The sequence below is a fragment of the Orcinus orca genome, chromosome 11, assembly GCF_937001465.1.
Source record: "Orcinus orca chromosome 11, mOrcOrc1.1, whole genome shotgun sequence".
NCBI lineage: Eukaryota > Metazoa > Chordata > Mammalia > Artiodactyla > Delphinidae > Orcinus > Orcinus orca.
The window spans coordinates 77,295,297-77,312,022 of NC_064569.1; the positions used below are offsets into that span (position 1 = coordinate 77,295,297).

Genomic DNA, 16,726 nt, shown 5'->3' on the forward strand with positions numbered 1-16,726 from the left:
AAACAAGGGAGGGATGGGGAGGAAGGAAGGTAATAGATGAACTATGAAGAAACCAGTCTGGAAGAAAACATAACACCAAGATACAGGAGATCCCCAGGGAGTGCATTGCACAAAAAGGCCTTAATAAGAAAATGAATCTGAGAAAATAAGATCTCAAAATTGAGATGCTAAAATGACAGAGGGAGAATAAAGAGATTTCAGAGCTAAGGAAATGAATCAAGAACTGAAACAACATCATTATATATCTAATACATAAATTAGAAATGCCAAAGTAACAGGAAAGACATGATTGAAAATTGAATTAATGGCATGGATAAAAGGCTTGAGATAATTATGGCAAGTACAAAGGGAAAACGCAGAGGGAGTAAAGCAATTAGGGAGAAGATAATAAGAAGATAATAAGAGAACCAAGAGACAATCAAACATAAGGATAATTGGTATCCCTAACTGTTGTATAAAATCCAACAAATGCAACAAAATATTCATTCAGAAACACAATACAGGGACGTTTTTCCTAAAATGAAGGAAGAACTGAATCTGCAGAGGAAATTTTCCACTGTATACCAAGGGAAAAAAACTGCTTTGAACAAACATCAAGATATAGCCTGGTTGTTACTAACTTTCTAGGGGAAATAATTATTTAGACATTGGGCAGAAAAGGCAAATCATCCATGGAGGTGGAGGTGAGTAGGGGTGGAATCAAGCTGGATACAAACTTTTCCAAACAGCTGCAACACCAGAAGACAATAAAACAATGTCTAGAGAGTTTGGAGAGAAAAAAGTATGACCTAGGAATATTACACCTAGCCACAGGTAGATTCTCATGCATGAAAGAACAGAGTAAAATACCCATGAGTCTTTCTTAAAAAAAAAAAAAATCTAACCAATCAGGACCAAGAAGTGAATTTTTTAAAACAGAAGCAGGAACAGAAGACACCAAGGTAAGAATTAAAAGTAAAAGAGGGGCTTCCCTGGTGGCGCAGTGGTTGAGAGTCCACCTGCCGATTCAGGGGACACGGGTTCGTGCCCCGGTCCGGGAAGATCCCACATGCCGCGGAGCAGCTGGGCCCGTGAGCCATGGCCGCTGAGCCTGCGCGTCCGGAGCCTGTGCTCCGCAGTGGGAGAGGCCACAACAGTGAGAGGCCCGCGTACTGCAAAAAAAAAAAAAAAAAAAAAAAAGTAAAAGAGCCTGGGACTTCCCTGGTGGCACAGTGGTTAAGATGCTGTGCTCCCAACACAGGGGGCCCGGGTTTGATCCCTGGTCTGGGAACTTGATCCCACATGCATGCTGCAAATAAGAGTTCACATGCCACAACTAAGGAGCCAGTGAGCCTCAACCAAGTACCGACGCAAGCAAATAAATATTTTTTTTAAAATGTGGCTGGTTCTAATTGAGATGTGCTAAGTAAAAAATACACGATGGATTAAAAAAAAAAATTAAAAGAGCCTGATGATGGACAGGTAAGCTATTTACATACAGAACTAAGACAAAGAACTGATGGAATTCTAGCTATGGAACAAAACGTAGATGTTACGAATCCTGACAAAAATAATAGAAAGATTTTACAAATCAGGAGGTGGGAGAAGGAGAGAGGGAAGAAGTAAAATGCTAATTACCTCATCTTTCACCTGCAGGGAACCAACTGCCATCATCTAAAATTGAAGCATAAATCAAGAGAAATATTGTAACTTCAACTTCTTAATGACTTCCTAAACTTCAACTTCTTAATGACTTCCTAAAAACTTTTTTCTTAACCTCAGGAATGTCTTATAAAACACTTCTCCCATGGTGGGGATAAAAAGTTATCTGAAACTGCATTACTTCAGTTTAATTTTAGTTTTTTCTTCTGTAAAAGTCAAACTTAAATTCAGTACTTCAATTAAAATAACTTTGGTAAATAATCATGAAATACTCTCTCTCCATCTGTCTGTCTGTCTCTCTCTCCTCTTCCAGCTTTATATGTAAATAAAAGAGACCTTGAATTATGTTATTATTTCTGGGTGGTGAGATGTTTTTCCAGTTTTATTGACATATAATTGACATATAACGCTGTATTAGTTTAAGGTGTACAACATATTGATTTGATATATATATATATACATTGCAAAATGATTATCACAATAAGTTTAGATAACACCACCTCACATAGTTATAATGGCATGATTTCCTTCTTTTATGGGTGGTGAGATTTTGAGGAATGTGCTGCTTTTATTCTTTGTACCTTTCTGTATTGCCTGAAATTTTTGGTAAGGAACAGGTATTTTTATTTAAAAATAATTACCTTTTTATCATAAACGAATATGGCTGCTCTATATGACTGGACATGGAAAGATGTCCATGACATACTGCTGAGTGAAAATATTGCTAGTTTCAAAACTGTATCTGCAGTATATTGTCATTTAGGTAAACCTACATAACATTCATGCTAATATAAAAGTCTGAAAAGACAAACACCAAAATGGTAACAGTATTAATCTCTGAAGTTGGGATAAAGAATTAAGAGAAGGGCTTATAATTTCAGTATCATTTAAAAAATTTTTTTAATTGAAAATGAAACACAGATACAAACACAAACAAAAAGCAAATGTGCAGCTTTTTAAGTTACTAAGGCGAACATCCTTGTAACCACCGCCCAAGTCAACAAATATAACCTTGTCAGTAACCCAGAAATCCCTCTGGTGCCCCATCCCCTTTCCTCCCCACAAAAAATTAATATTATCCTGACTTTTAAAGTACTAATATCCTTACATTTCTTTATGGTTTTATCACTCAAGTACACATGTTCTTAAAAACACTTTGATATGTTGTTTGTCTCTTTTAATCTATAGATTCCTCCTCCATTCCTTTCTTTTCCTACATCGGTTGAAAAACCCTGGGGCATTTGTCTTGAGTTTTCCACAGTCTGGATTTGGCTGCTTGCACATTATAGCGCACTTTAATTTGTTCCTCCGTCCTCTGTATTTCCTACAGAATGGCAACTGGATCCACATTCTCTTTGGCAAGACTACAGGTGGTACTGCGCTTTTATCAAGAGGCATAGCATGTCTGCTTGTCTCTCTTTGGGTGATGTTAGCAGCAATTGATCAATACCTTAATCCGTTGACTTTATAAGGACTGCAAAATATTTCTACATACCTCAATAAAAATAAGAACTATAAAAAAAAAAGATTTCTGGGGAATTCCCTGGCGGTCCAGTAGTTAGGGCTCCACGCTTCTACTGCAGGGGGCACAGGTTCAATTCCTGGTTGGGGAACTAAGATCCCACAAAAAGGTTTCTAGTTCTACACTTCTTTGTCATCCATTAATTGAAAGGTTTTTATATAGAGATAATTTCCCCCATTGGTTACCCAGTGTTACAATTCATACAGAAAAGGCAAGATAATTGTTTGACTCGGCTTTCTTTACCGGTTCTCAAGATAATGAATTGGTTCCCTATCATCTTCTGAAAGTAATAAATTGTTTTTTAATATTTATATGAATTCATTGGTTAAACATATTTGGTGGATTTTAATCAATTGCAATTATTATCCTTTCTGAAGGCTCCAATTGTCTCATCTCTGGCCAGTAAGAGCCTCTTCAATTCAGCTTCTGAGATTTTTTTGTTTTGCCTTGTCCCTAGAAGTATTTGATACCTTCCTCGCTATCAGGTATGACAGAATGGTCCAGGCTCAACTGGTACATTTTCTGTCCCAGATAGGAATCAGCTATTTCTCTGAGACTTAATCATTTCTCCAAGAAGCCTTAATTGAATTGAGTGGTAAACTGTATTTCAAGACCACAACATTGGTACTAGGCATGCTCCATGTTTCTGCTTTCCTCACAAATTTTAGGCGTCTGGATGTATATGATTTATATATAGCCTTATAGTCTTAGCTCTGTCCCCTGAAGAGGCCTAAAATCTATATACAATCTACAGACGACAGGCTATATAAACATAAGTCATGTAGACTAAAGACTCTCTCTCCGCTTAACTCTGGGCTGTTTTTCCCTTCTCTACTGTCTACCTCCACAGTTTCTCTTCAAGGCAATGTCCTATCCTGAAAAGGATCCCTGGCCTGGTCAGTTCTGAGAATCTGTAAAGGTTACACTGCTCCAGCTCTTTCCATTTTTACTGCGAACCCACTCCATTCTCCTGCTACTGGAGTTGGCGGATCTCTTCCCCGTTACAGCTGCTGTTCTCAGATTAGCCTGCCATGCTTTCCAGTGAACATATGTTGACTGTTTGGGATTCTCCTGCTCTTAGATCCATCAGATGTCCCCCTGCTTCCCCCTCCTTTCTCTGCACAGATGTTGATACCATGCAGGTCTTCATGTTCACAGGTTTTGGATTTAGCCATCTAGTTTCTCTATCTGTCTGTATGTGGCAATTCAGAGAAATTTCAAAAACTATACTGCAGCTACCACTATCCCAGCTCATTTTTATTTTACTATATTTTTACTAAGGCTATGTTTAGGACATTATATTTTCTGGGGGAAAAAAGCAACAATATTTCCATTTGGGGAAGGAAGAAAAGAAAAGGTTAAGTCTGACTGCATTGTACTGTTTGGCTTTAGGGGAATTAAACAGATACAATCAGCTGGTATGCACTAGTACAGCTATACCATTGTTAAAATATTTAAGTACTTCCATTTCAACTAGTAAGTACCACTATTCCAACCCCGAGTTCTCCTACCTTGAATGTTCCTTCCCTATGTCCCCCAGATCTGAAGAGTTAATGTCCGTTACAGGAAGGGTCCTTCAGGATCCTGTTCCAGCTCACTGGCTGGTTGGTCAGTGTCTAGGCTGCACTGTTGGTTAAATATCTTGACTATGACCTCTGGGCAGGCTACACAGTATGTGGGAGATGAGAGAGAGGATGACAAGGGTGTGTGCCTCAGCTGAATAATTCAACCAGTATGTCTTAAGCATTTCCTATGTGCTAGGCACTAAGCTAGGCCAAGAGGGTAAAAAGACGATAAGACAAAGTTCACGCCATTGAGGAGCCCACAATGCACTGTGCCCTGGGGCCACTGAGAGGATGCCAGTTTTGTCACACTGGGGTACAGACTTCAGTCCCCGAGCAGAAATGAGAGGAGAAAGAAAAGTGCAGACCCAAGGTTCTTACTTAAGCCATCACCTTAACAAGCTCAAATCTCTCCACCTTTGGAACAGTGACTGCCATGAAAGGCTGGGCAGCTAATTAAAACACATGGTAAATAAGCTGGGCAAGGAACAGTCCTTGTACACAATGAATCAAGCAGTTTCCTTAGACACAAAAACCTGTATCCTTATCTATAGAGTGAATCAGTTATTTAACAGAATCTAAATAGACATTTCTCCAAAGAAGACATACAGATGGCCAAGAGGCACATGAAAAGATGCTCAACATCACTAATCATTAGAGAAACGCAAATCAAAACTACAATGAGGCATCACCTCACACTGGTCAGAATGGTCATCATCAAAAAATCTACAAACAATAAATGCTGGAGAGGGTGTGGAGAAAAGGGAACCCTCCTACACTGTTGGTGGGAATGTAAATTGGTACAGCCACTATGGAGAACAGTATGGTGATCCCTTAAAAAACTAAAAGTAGAGCTACCATATAATCCAACAATCCCACTCCTGGGCATATATTGGGAGAAAACCATAATTCGAAAGGATACATGCACCCCAATGTTCATTGCAGCACTATTTACAATAGCCAGAACATGGAAGCAACCTAAATGTCCATCGATGGAGGAATGGATAAAGAAGATGTGGTACAAAAAAAAAGAGAAGATGTGGTACCTATATACTATGGAATACTACTCAGCTACAAAAAAGAATGAAATAATGCCATTTGCAGCAACATGGATGGATCTACAGATTATCATACTAAGTGAAGTAAGTCAGAGGAAGACAAATATCATGATATCACTTATATATGGAATCTAAAAAAAATGGTACAAATGAACCTATTTACAAAACAGAAATTGAGTCACAAATGTAGAAAACAAAGTTATGGTTACCAAGGGGGAAAGGGGGTATAAATTGGGAGATTGGAATTGACAAGTACACACTACTATATATAAAAGATAACTAATAGGAACCTACTGTATAGCACAGGGAACTCTATTCAGTGCTCTGTAATGACCTATATGGGAATGGAGTCTAGAAGAGAGTGGATATGTGTATATATACAGCTGATTCACTTTGCTGTACAGCAGAAACTAACACAACACTGTAAATCAACTATACGCCAATAAAGAAATTAATTTTTTTTAAAAAGGTATCTGCACCCCCATGTTCACTGCAGCATTATTTACAATAGCCAAGAAGACATGGAAACAACCTAAGTGTCCATTGATGGATGAATGGATAAAGAAAATATTCCACTATACACACACACACACACACACACACACACACACACACACACACTAGAATATTATTCAGCCATTAAAAAAGGAAAGAAATTTTGCCATTTGAAACAACATGGATGGACCTTGAGGACATTTTGCTAGGTTAAATAAGTCAGACAGAGAAAGACAAATACTCTATGCTCTCACTTATATGTGGAATCTTAAAAAAACAAACAAACTCATAGGTACAGAGAACAGATTGATGGTTGCCAGAGGTGGAGAGTTGGGTGATGGGTGAAATGGGTAAAGGTGGTTAAAAGGTACAAACTCCTAGTTACAAGATAAATAAGATGTGAGGATGTTATGTACTGCATGGTGACTAGTTAACAATACTGTTTTGTATTATTTGAAAGTTGCTAAGAAAGTAGATCTTAGAAGCTCTCATCACACACAAAAAAAATTGTAACTATTTGTGGTGATGGATGTTAACTAAATTTATTGTGTTGATTGTTTCATAATACTTACATAAATCATTATGTTGTGCCCCTAAAACTAACATAATGTTATGTCAATAGTATCTCGGTAAAAAAAAATAATTTTTTACATGTCTTTTCCCCATCTCTCACCCCCTGCCCAGCTTGTGTAGCTGATTGTTTTTGTTGTTACTTTGTTTTGTTTTTTAACACACATGCAAGGCCTTTCATTGACCTCTCTTTAGCTTTATTTTGTTGGACCTGGTCCTTTCTACATCCTGCCAAGATCTGAGCCCTGATTTTGCCACTGTGCAAAGTAAACCACTATCTCTCTTAACTTTGTAACATCTGCCAATAGTGCCTTATGTATATATTCATCCAAGTACTTGATTAAAATTTTGAACTGGAAAGATCTGGGGACAGGGTCTTAAAGCATGCAATAAGTAATCTCTCTCCTTGTTAACTCTGCTGTGTCCTCTAGAATTTAGCCTGGTTTCAGCTTCCAGAAAGTTATTCTTACAACTCCTCTCCCTTCCCAAGCCTTCCTGCCCAGACTGAGGAGGACGCCCATATTAGTCTGTGTTATCCAGCAAAATAGAACCAATAGGATACCTATCTATCTACCTATTGACCAATCAAGATTTACTTTAAGAATTGGCTCCCATGATTATGGAGGCTGAGAAGTCCAAGATCTGCAATCAGCAAGCAGAGAGAGAATTCTTTCTTAGCCTTTTCTTCTATGCAGGCTTTCAACAGATTGAATTGGATGAAGCCCACTCACGATGGGGAAGGCCGTCTGCTTTACTCAGTCTACCGATTCAGATGATAATCTCATCCAGAAACACCCTCACAGATACTCTCAGAACAATGTTTAAACAAACAGCTGGGTTCCCCACGGCCCAGTCAAATTGATCCTTAAAATTAACCATCACGATGCCCTTTGAATTTGGCCCATAATACCATACAAATACCTCCACCGCAGCACTGTGACTGCTCTATAATTGTGTCTCCCCAACTAGACTACATGCTCCATCTCAGGGCACGGCACAGAGTCAGTACTCAATGACTGTTGGCAGAACAAATGAATGAATGAATGTGTGGCTTTGTGTATGTGTCTTCCTTAGCTTCTTCCCTTCATCAAAAATTACTTCTCTCTTAGTAAGTCAGATAGAAAGGACAAATATCATATGATATTGCTTATATGTGGCATCTAAAAAAATGGTACAAATGAACTTATTTACAAAACAGAAACATTCACAGACTTAGAGAACGAACTTATGGTTACCAGAGGGAAAGGATGGAGGTCGGGGGGGAAGGGACTGACATGTACACACTACTACTTAAAATAGATAACCAGGACTTCCCTGGTGGTACAGTGGTTAGGAATCCGCCTGCCAATGCAGGGGACACAGGTTCGATCTCTGGTCCGGGAAGATCCCACATGCCACGGAGCAACTAAGCCCGTGCACCACAACTACTGAAGCCCCTACGCCTAGAGCCCGTGCTCCGCAACAAGAGAAACTACCACGATGAGAAGCCCGCAAGGAGTGGCCTCCACTCACCGCACCTAGAGAAAGCCCACGTGTGGCAACTAAGACCCAACGCAGCCAAAAATAAATAAATTAAAAAAAATAATAAAGTAGATAACCAACAAGGACCTACTGTACAGCATAGGGAACTTGGCTCGATATTCTGTAATAACCTCAATGGGAAAAGAATTTGAAAAAGAAGGGATACTTGTATGGGTGTAACTGGATCACTTTGCGGTACACCTGTAACTAACACATCATCATTAATCAACTATACTCCAATATAAAATAAAAATTAAAAAAATTACTTCTTTCTTATTATCTTCCTTTGAAGACCAGCTAGATCACTGGAATTTGATAAACTAATTGGAGATAAGGTGTAAGTGAGAGATAACGGCTCAGTGCACCATATCTTCCAGGATTGCTTGAGAGGTGTTATTTTAAGAAGCGTGTCTAGTGTCCTTATCACAAAGGTGTAAGTAATATGGCAATTTCAGGTATCACAGAAGAGAGATTTTGGAAAAAGGATGCGAATACTTAGTCATCCTCCCCAAAGCACATCACGTTATCTTTTTCTTATTATGCCCATAGAGGTTTTTTTTTTGTTTTGTTTTGTTTTGTTTTGTTTTTTGCGGTACGCGGGCCTCTCACTGTTGTGGCCTCTCCCATTGCGGAGCACAGGCTCCGGACGCGCAGGCTCAGCGGCCATGGCTCACGGGCCCAGCCACTCCGCGGCATGTGGGATCTTCCTGGACCGGGGCACAAACCCGTGTCCCCTGCATCGGCAGGCGGACTCTCAACCACTGCGCCACCAGGGAAGCCCCCCATAGAGTTTTTTAATAATTTATTATCAATGACAGTAACATAACAGCAGCTTTATCTTTATTTATTGTCATTTATTTTCCAGATAAGACTATATTCAAGACAGGCAATTTTCTGGTGATTGAACAGCATGATATTGGTTTCAAAGGTGAGGATATGAGTTGCTTTGTTAGAGATTCTCTGGGGACAAGTCTGAAAAAACTGTATGGGCCACAGATGGTATTTATGGATATTATTTTCAGTCTATAAACATTTGTGTATATTCTCCAAAGAAACTGTGTCCAGGCTTTTCTTATACAAAGGCATAATAAGGAAAAGATAACATGGTGTGTTTGAGGCTATTGTTATTAAACTAACTGATCATGTGTGCATGTGTACATATACTATATTTTATTTTGTTAAATATCCTTTTGTAACACCATATGCCATGTGTAAAAGTTTATTTCTCTGAGGACAGTGCAGACAGAGACCAGAGCTGATCATTAGTAGCTGTGTCTTCAGAAGCAGGACCAGACGGGAAGGAGCAGCAGGAAACTGACTGCCTCTTAAAAATTCCAGACTAGGGCTTCCCTGGTGGCGCAGTGGTTGAGAATCCGCCTGCCAATGCAGGGGACACGGGTTCGAGCCCTGGTCCGGGAAGATCCCACATGCCGCGGAGCAACTAGCCCCGTGAGCCACAACTACTGAGCCTGCGCGTCTGGAGCCTGTGCTCCGCAACAAGAGAGGCCACGATAGTGAGAGGCCCGCGCACCGCGATGAAGAGTGATCCCCGCTTGCCGCAACTAGAGAAAGCCCTCGTACAGAAACGAAGACCCAACACAGCCAAAAATAAATAAATAAACAAATGTGGGGTTTTAAAAAAAAAAAATATATATATATATATATATGATTAAAAATTCCAGACTAAAAATTCATTTATCCCTCCCTTGTGTTCTCAACAGGGATCAAATGAAGCTGAGATCGTGATGGCCCCACAAACTAGTGATCTTATTGTGTCTTTAGGAACATCCACCTTTCCTCAATTCACTTGTTTCTGAGGGCTTACTGCTGCGCTCCATGCTGAAATACTGAGGCACACAGTTCCTGCCCTCCTGGAGCTTAGAATCTAGAGACAAAGCAAGTTCTTTCCTTTTGAATTCCATTTACCCAGAATTTCAAATATTTCTGGCAGTCATTTTCAAACATAAAATGTTTTTGAAACAGAGATAGATTGTATCTTCAGAAGTATCTAGATCCCAGGATGCTATGGACTGAATTGTGTCCCTGCCAAATTCATACCTTGAAGTCCTAACCCCCATGTGACTATATACTGGACATGGGGCCTTTAAGGAGGATTAAGGTTAAGTGAGGTCATAACAATAGAGTCCTGATCTGATAGAACTGGTGCCCTTATAAGAAGAGGAAGAGATACTGGAATTCTCTCTGCGTGTGCACGCACTGAGGAAAGGCCATGTGGGCACATAGCAAGAAGGCAGCCCTGTGCAAGCCAGGAAGAGGGTTCTCACCAGAACTCAACCTTTCTGGCAACCACACCTTAGACTTCCAGCCCCCAGAATTATGAGAAAATAAATCACTGTTTAAGCAACCCAGCCTGTAGTATTTTGTTATGGCAGCTCTAGCAAACTTATACCTGCGGTGTAGGTGATATTATCTTGTTTAGAGTAATTAAGGGTACAAAAGTATCGGTATGAAAATAGCATCACTCAGGGAATTCCCTGGTGGTCCAGTGGTTAGGGCTCCACGCTTTCACTGCAGAGGCCATGGGTTCGATCCCTGGTTAGGGGACTAAGATCTCACGAGCTGCAGCATGGCAAAAAAAAAAAAAAAAAAAATAGCATCACTCAGAGGCTCCTCATAAGTTCAGGGGCTTAGTGGGAATCTGTTATTTTGTCTGCTCTTCCCTGACATCTTTGGGGAACTCCGCATCACCAGTCCATAGAGTTCATGTGGAGTAGTCAATCACAATTTACTGCCCTGTGCTGGCCATGGGCTTGCTTATCATGGTACCCAATCATCCTGACAGCAGTGATTATAACTGGCACAGCAGTGAGCACATCACATAGACAGGACTTGGCAGAGCCCTTCTCTATGTTTATATGCAGTACTTACCATGGACATTTAATACACATTGAGAGAACCCGCTTTTTCTGCTAGTCTTGCTGAGCTGGGATCATAAAAGCCTGGCTGAATGTAGGAAGCCTGACTTCCTACATAATGGGAAGGGAAGGAGTACTGACACACAAAGGAGAGCAAAGAAGAGAGAGAGTGCATGTTACATAAATGCCAGATTCCAGCCATGACTCAAGCCTACTCCTGGCTCCCCAGTTAGATAAACCAGTGTATTTGCTTCTCTTTCAGCTTAAGCTAGCTTGAATTTGATTTCTGTCACTTGCACCCAAGAATCTTGACTTATACAAAAGATTCACTAGTCCCTTTGAGTCCTTTGTTGGCCAGATGTGACCAGAACCCAGGCTCAGAGTTGCTTTCATCCTCCAACTCAGACTGTGCTGATCCTTTTCTCTTCAAAACATGGGAAGGGCAGGGCTGGTTATCACCAGACTTCCCATGACCCAGAAATATGCTTTGCCTGCTCTCTCCTCCAGGTTTTCCCAGGTAAAAACCTCAGTTTTCTTATCTTTAAAATGGGAACAGTCACCTGTAAAAATACTGAATCGCTATGCTGTATACCTGAAACTAATATAATATTGTAAATCAACTATACTTCAATTTTAAAAAATTGGAAGAGTTGCTGTGAAATAATTTCATAAAGTGTCTAGCACACTGTTGAGCAGTAGTAGGTGCTTGGAGATATTAGCTCCTATCATGGAAAATTCTCTATATGGTGCCCAAGGCCCTCCCCTAGGCTGCCGTGAGCAATCTTTTCTTTATCCTCGTGAAAAGCAAAAGCAATGAACAGATCGAGAGCAACATCTATTGTTTTTACAGTAAGGTCTTAGTTCCCTCCCAGAGAAAGGTTGCCTATCTGTAACAAGGGAGAAGAACCTATGTACCTAAATGCTCTGCTTAAAATCACAATTTGTTTAGAGATCATTCCTGCCTACTTTTCTTCTTCAACTCAAGAATGGGAAGAAACCATTCCTTCTGTGTCCAGGAAGGAGAGGTGAAATTAATGGTCACTGTGGCACTCAATTTCTGCTCTGAGGAAACTAACAAACAGGCCTAGCAAGCCTGCCTTCCCTGGCACGGTCACTTGGATGGGCTTGCAAAGACTTGGTTGGCTCCTGGGCAAACTCCTCTGCTGTGTGCGTTCACCAGCAAATGGGAGATACCACACCCCGGGGGTGGGGGGCAGGATAGTTTGGAAAATGGAAGAAAACCATGTTCAGGCTGAAGACAGGAACAGTAGGGCTGTTACCTGAATGGTGCAGCTGATGTAATCAGGGATAAGGGAAGTGCAAAACCCTTCTGACTGATCTCAGCTTCCTGGGATCCTGCAATTTCCATTAGTTGGGATAAAAAAGAATTGCAGTACAAACTGCCCAACAGGGGAGAAGCTTCTGTTATTACTCAGGCCTTGCTAAACAACCAACCAGAGCAGGGCAATGCTTATGTAGGCTTGGCAAACCATTAAACCATCACACTCAGTGGGCCAGCCTCAGCCAGGGCGGCCAGCCTTCCTGCCGCGGACAGAGTTCTGAGTCATGTGGCCCTTAGGGAAAGCTTTCCACCACCCCTGACAGCAACATTACCCCATCTCTGCCTGGTGTTGAGACTTTCACTTCCCCTCCCGTCTGGCCCCACCAGCGATGGGAAACCAGCACTACATGTTCCAGACACTGTGCACGCACTTAATTGGTTTAGTTCCTACCCTGCGAAGTGGGTACTTATCCCCATCATATAGAGGAAGAAACTGAGGCTTAGAGATATAGGTGACCAGTTGGTAAGTGGAAGAACTACAACACCCACATTCCTCCCCACTGCAAAAAAGTTTCCACGTATTTAAGACTTTTTTTTTTTGCAGTACGCAGGCCTCTCACTGTTGTGACCTCTCCCATTGTGGAGCACAGGCTCCGGACGCGCAGGCCCAGCAGTCATGGCTCACAGGCCCAGCCGCTCCGTGGCATGTGGGATCTTCCCAGACCGGGTCACGAACCCGTGTCCCCTGCATCGGCAGGCGGACTCTCAACCACTGCACCACCAGGGAAGCCTTTTAAGACTTTTGTTCCTAAGGCCTGCAATGAGGGGAATAGGCCAGCACACCCCCAATTAACTTTATGGGCTTCGTCTTTCTAATAATCTTCATCTCTTTCACTCTTAAACAGAAAGCTATCCTATGAGCACCATTCAAAATACTTACTCTCCCGAGAGAGAAGAGACTGTTCTCCAGTGTTTCCTCAATCAATCTGAAGAGTGCCTGGTACATCATTCCTCAGTAATTGTAAGCCGCCTTCATCTGCATCTGTTCATTCGCTGAACAGGTCAGGCCTCTTTTTGCAACATCCTACTGTCCTCAGAGTGGCCTGCAGCCCTTATTGTTATCCCTCAGTTGACCTGGCCACAGACCAAAGCAGATGGTCCAGATCTCGGGGTTGAGACGTCCTCTGGTTTCCCCACTCCAAGACCAGTTAGGAACCTGCCATAGTCCATGCTTCTTGCTCTTCCATACAAATGATACCTAACTGCACATTTCATCACAGCGCTTCTTGAGAAACCTCTGGTTTGCAATGTTCTGAAAACTCTTCAAACAACCATCACTTGTGCTTCCACTCAGAAGCTGAAGAATCAACCTGGGAGGAGAGAAAGTCAGGGCGATGTTTGTTGTCCTGTGATTGCTGCATTTATTTCACTAATTTCAGTTATTGGCAGCAGGATGGGCATAAATGGTTGGTGTTTGCTTCTTAATTGGTTTAGAGCCTTCGCTCACTCTGTGCCCAGTCTCATTCATCAGTAACTGGAGACAGCTGTCTACAAGGGATTTTTTTTAATGGTATTTTAATGTCATTTTACTTTCCTAGAATGTCAGTTGGACGGGCAAGGAAATTTCCCCCTAGAGTCCTTGGAGGCTGTTCTGAGCTGAAATAGCCGCCACCATGGTCGGCTGAGCTCTAAATGAAAAACAGAGTTATACGTCAAGTTCATATTTTAGGGAAGAAAATGTGCAAACCCACACCGGCACCTCTGCCAGCATGATCTCAAGCTTTAGCCACAAAGCCGCAGAGTGACGACTGAGGGCCAGAGTCACTCATGGCCATCAGTAAGGGAGCCGAAGTTCAAGAGAGGGACAGAATGAATAATGGTGACTAGCTTTCTGTTCATCCACTGTGGCAGATTAGAAGGCCAAGAGAAGGCGGGAGTGATGACATTTTTAAATGGATTCATTTTGTGAGAAGACTGCTGGGTGAAAAGCAGTGGGTCAGGGCTTATTAGAAACCACAGCTGAAGCCATAAGAAAAAAAAATAAAACACTGTAGAAGAATAATGATGACGAGAGATAAAGCAGCTTGACAAAAGCAGTTCACAAAACTGAACGTACAATATTGTCACTGACTGGTTTGGCGTCTGTATTTTAAAAAGCTTCCCAGGTTGTTCTGATGCACTGTTGGCATTGAGAACAGCTAGTATATGCAGAGAAAATTTAAAAACCAGAGATAGCTTTATGGGGTATTTCTGATTTAATTTTTTTCCTGTGGTTTTTCTGTTTCTACATATTGTTCTATGAACATGCATTACATCTACCATCAGAAAAGGTTATTAATAAAAATTGTAACTGAACTTATTAGCAAAAATCGTCCCAGGCAACAACAAGAAATAATAATAACAACTAACATTTATGAAGTGCTTCCTGAGAGCCAGACACGGGTTTCTGTTTTTTGGCTGCACGGAATGTGGGATCTTAGTTCCCCGACCAGGGATCAAACCCATGCCTCCTGCAGTGGAAGCACAGACTCTTAACCACTGGACCGCCAGGGAAGTCCCAGACATGGTTTTATTAATGTTGACACTTAGTCCTTACAACAACTCTGACCGAGGCACTAGTATTTCAGCCATTTTACTGATGAGGAAAGCAGAGGTCCAGGAGGTTCTAGCTCAGACAACAAGAGAGTGACAGACAAAGTACGAACCCAGGGACAGTTACTTGAGAACCTGAGGCTCACCTTTACGTGCTGCTTTGCTCCAGCTGGAAGAAGTCCTGTGTGGTCCAAAGGGCTCCCCTCCAGTCACACCATCATGGGCCCTCTGGATCCTGGGCCTCACCTGTGTGTGCTTTGGGATTCCCAGAGGTCATGGGAAGTTTCCTCTCTGCCTTCCCATCAATGTGCTATTTCTTCCGGAGACTTCCCAGAGTTTGCTACTCCCCTCAAGGGATAACTCTGTCACCATGCAAGCTAGAGAAAGGGAAAAAGAAAGAAGAAATTGAACACTGCCGGATCCTGGCTGGCTATTAAGACGTATCATAAGAATCCTTTTTAAAAAGTCTTAATTGGTTTTTTATTGGAGAGCAGAATGGAGTTCTATGAGGTGCCCCAGGCCATTATACATGAGGGTACGGATGTGAAATTCTACAGGGTTTTCCCCTGGAGAGAGGACAGAGTGCTCATCAGATTATTTTCCCATTTCGCAGATGGTGGTGTCAAGTCATTAAGAAACTTTGTGAAAGAGAAAAAAAGGAGTTGATGCCCCAGCCAGAACCAAAGACCTTTCTAGTCCACAAGCAGTTTGTGGATTTTAAAAGATTTTTAAAAATCAGCAGCTATTTAAATTCATTCTCCTTCATGGTAAGGTTTCCGATAAAACACAGCATGTCCAGTTAGATTTGAATTTCAGACAAATAATTTTTTGGTAAAAGATGTCCCAAATGGTGCATGGAACATCTTTATACTAAAAAATTATTCACTGTTTAATTTTAGATAAACTTTAACTGGGAGTCCTATACTTTTATTTGTTAAATATGACAGACCTATTTCATGAGAAACATGATTTTATTTTCTCCTTGGAGACTGTTTTCCCTTCTCAGTGTCATTAGCTCAGTGATTTGAAGAAAAATAGACCAGAAAATTAATCCCAGCCCAACCTTTTGTGCCAAACACCCACTGAGCCAACTCCTCTGGTAGTCAGTAAGCGTTACATCTTCCAAAGGCACACATGCACACACACCTTACACACATGCATTCACATACACACACACACCATCAGACATGCACAGGCACACATTTTCTCATATATGTATATATATGCACACATGCAGGGTACAAATAGTTTCTCCTAACATTTTAAATTGCAAATCCCTCACTCTCTGCTCAGATTTTCATGGCTTTCCAAAAACATTTTTTTGGGGGGGGCGGGGTCGGTTCTTGTCTATTCAAGGAGACAGTCACGTCTCCAGCTTATTTTTTATGCCGGGCTACACTGATTGGGCTTCCCACAGAGAGGGTTGGCAATAAGACCTAATCGCTCTCTCTTTTTTTTTTAATTTTATTTATTTTAGTTTTGGAAGCGTTGGGTCTTCGTTGCTGTGCACGGGCTTTCTCTAGCTGTGGCGAGCGGGGGCTACTCCTGGTTGCGGTGTGCGGGCTTCTCATTGCGGTGGCTTCTCTTGTTGCAGAGCATGGGCTCTA

The 16,726-nt window shown here is 41.5% G+C and overlaps 1 long non-coding RNA gene across 1 annotated transcript in view; it reads right to left on the minus strand.

Annotated features, from left to right (window-relative positions):
* Positions 1-1,609: 1,609 nt before the first annotated feature.
* LOC117201157 (uncharacterized) overlaps positions 1,610-16,726 on the minus strand; it is a 40,819-nt gene continuing 25,702 nt past the window's right edge. The window contains exons 3-4 of the long non-coding RNA XR_004483125.2: positions 15,266-15,496; positions 1,610-1,653 (exon numbers count right to left, since the gene is read on the minus strand). This is a non-coding gene — a long non-coding RNA (uncharacterized LOC117201157). The remainder of the gene's footprint in view (positions 1,654-15,265; positions 15,497-16,726) is intronic.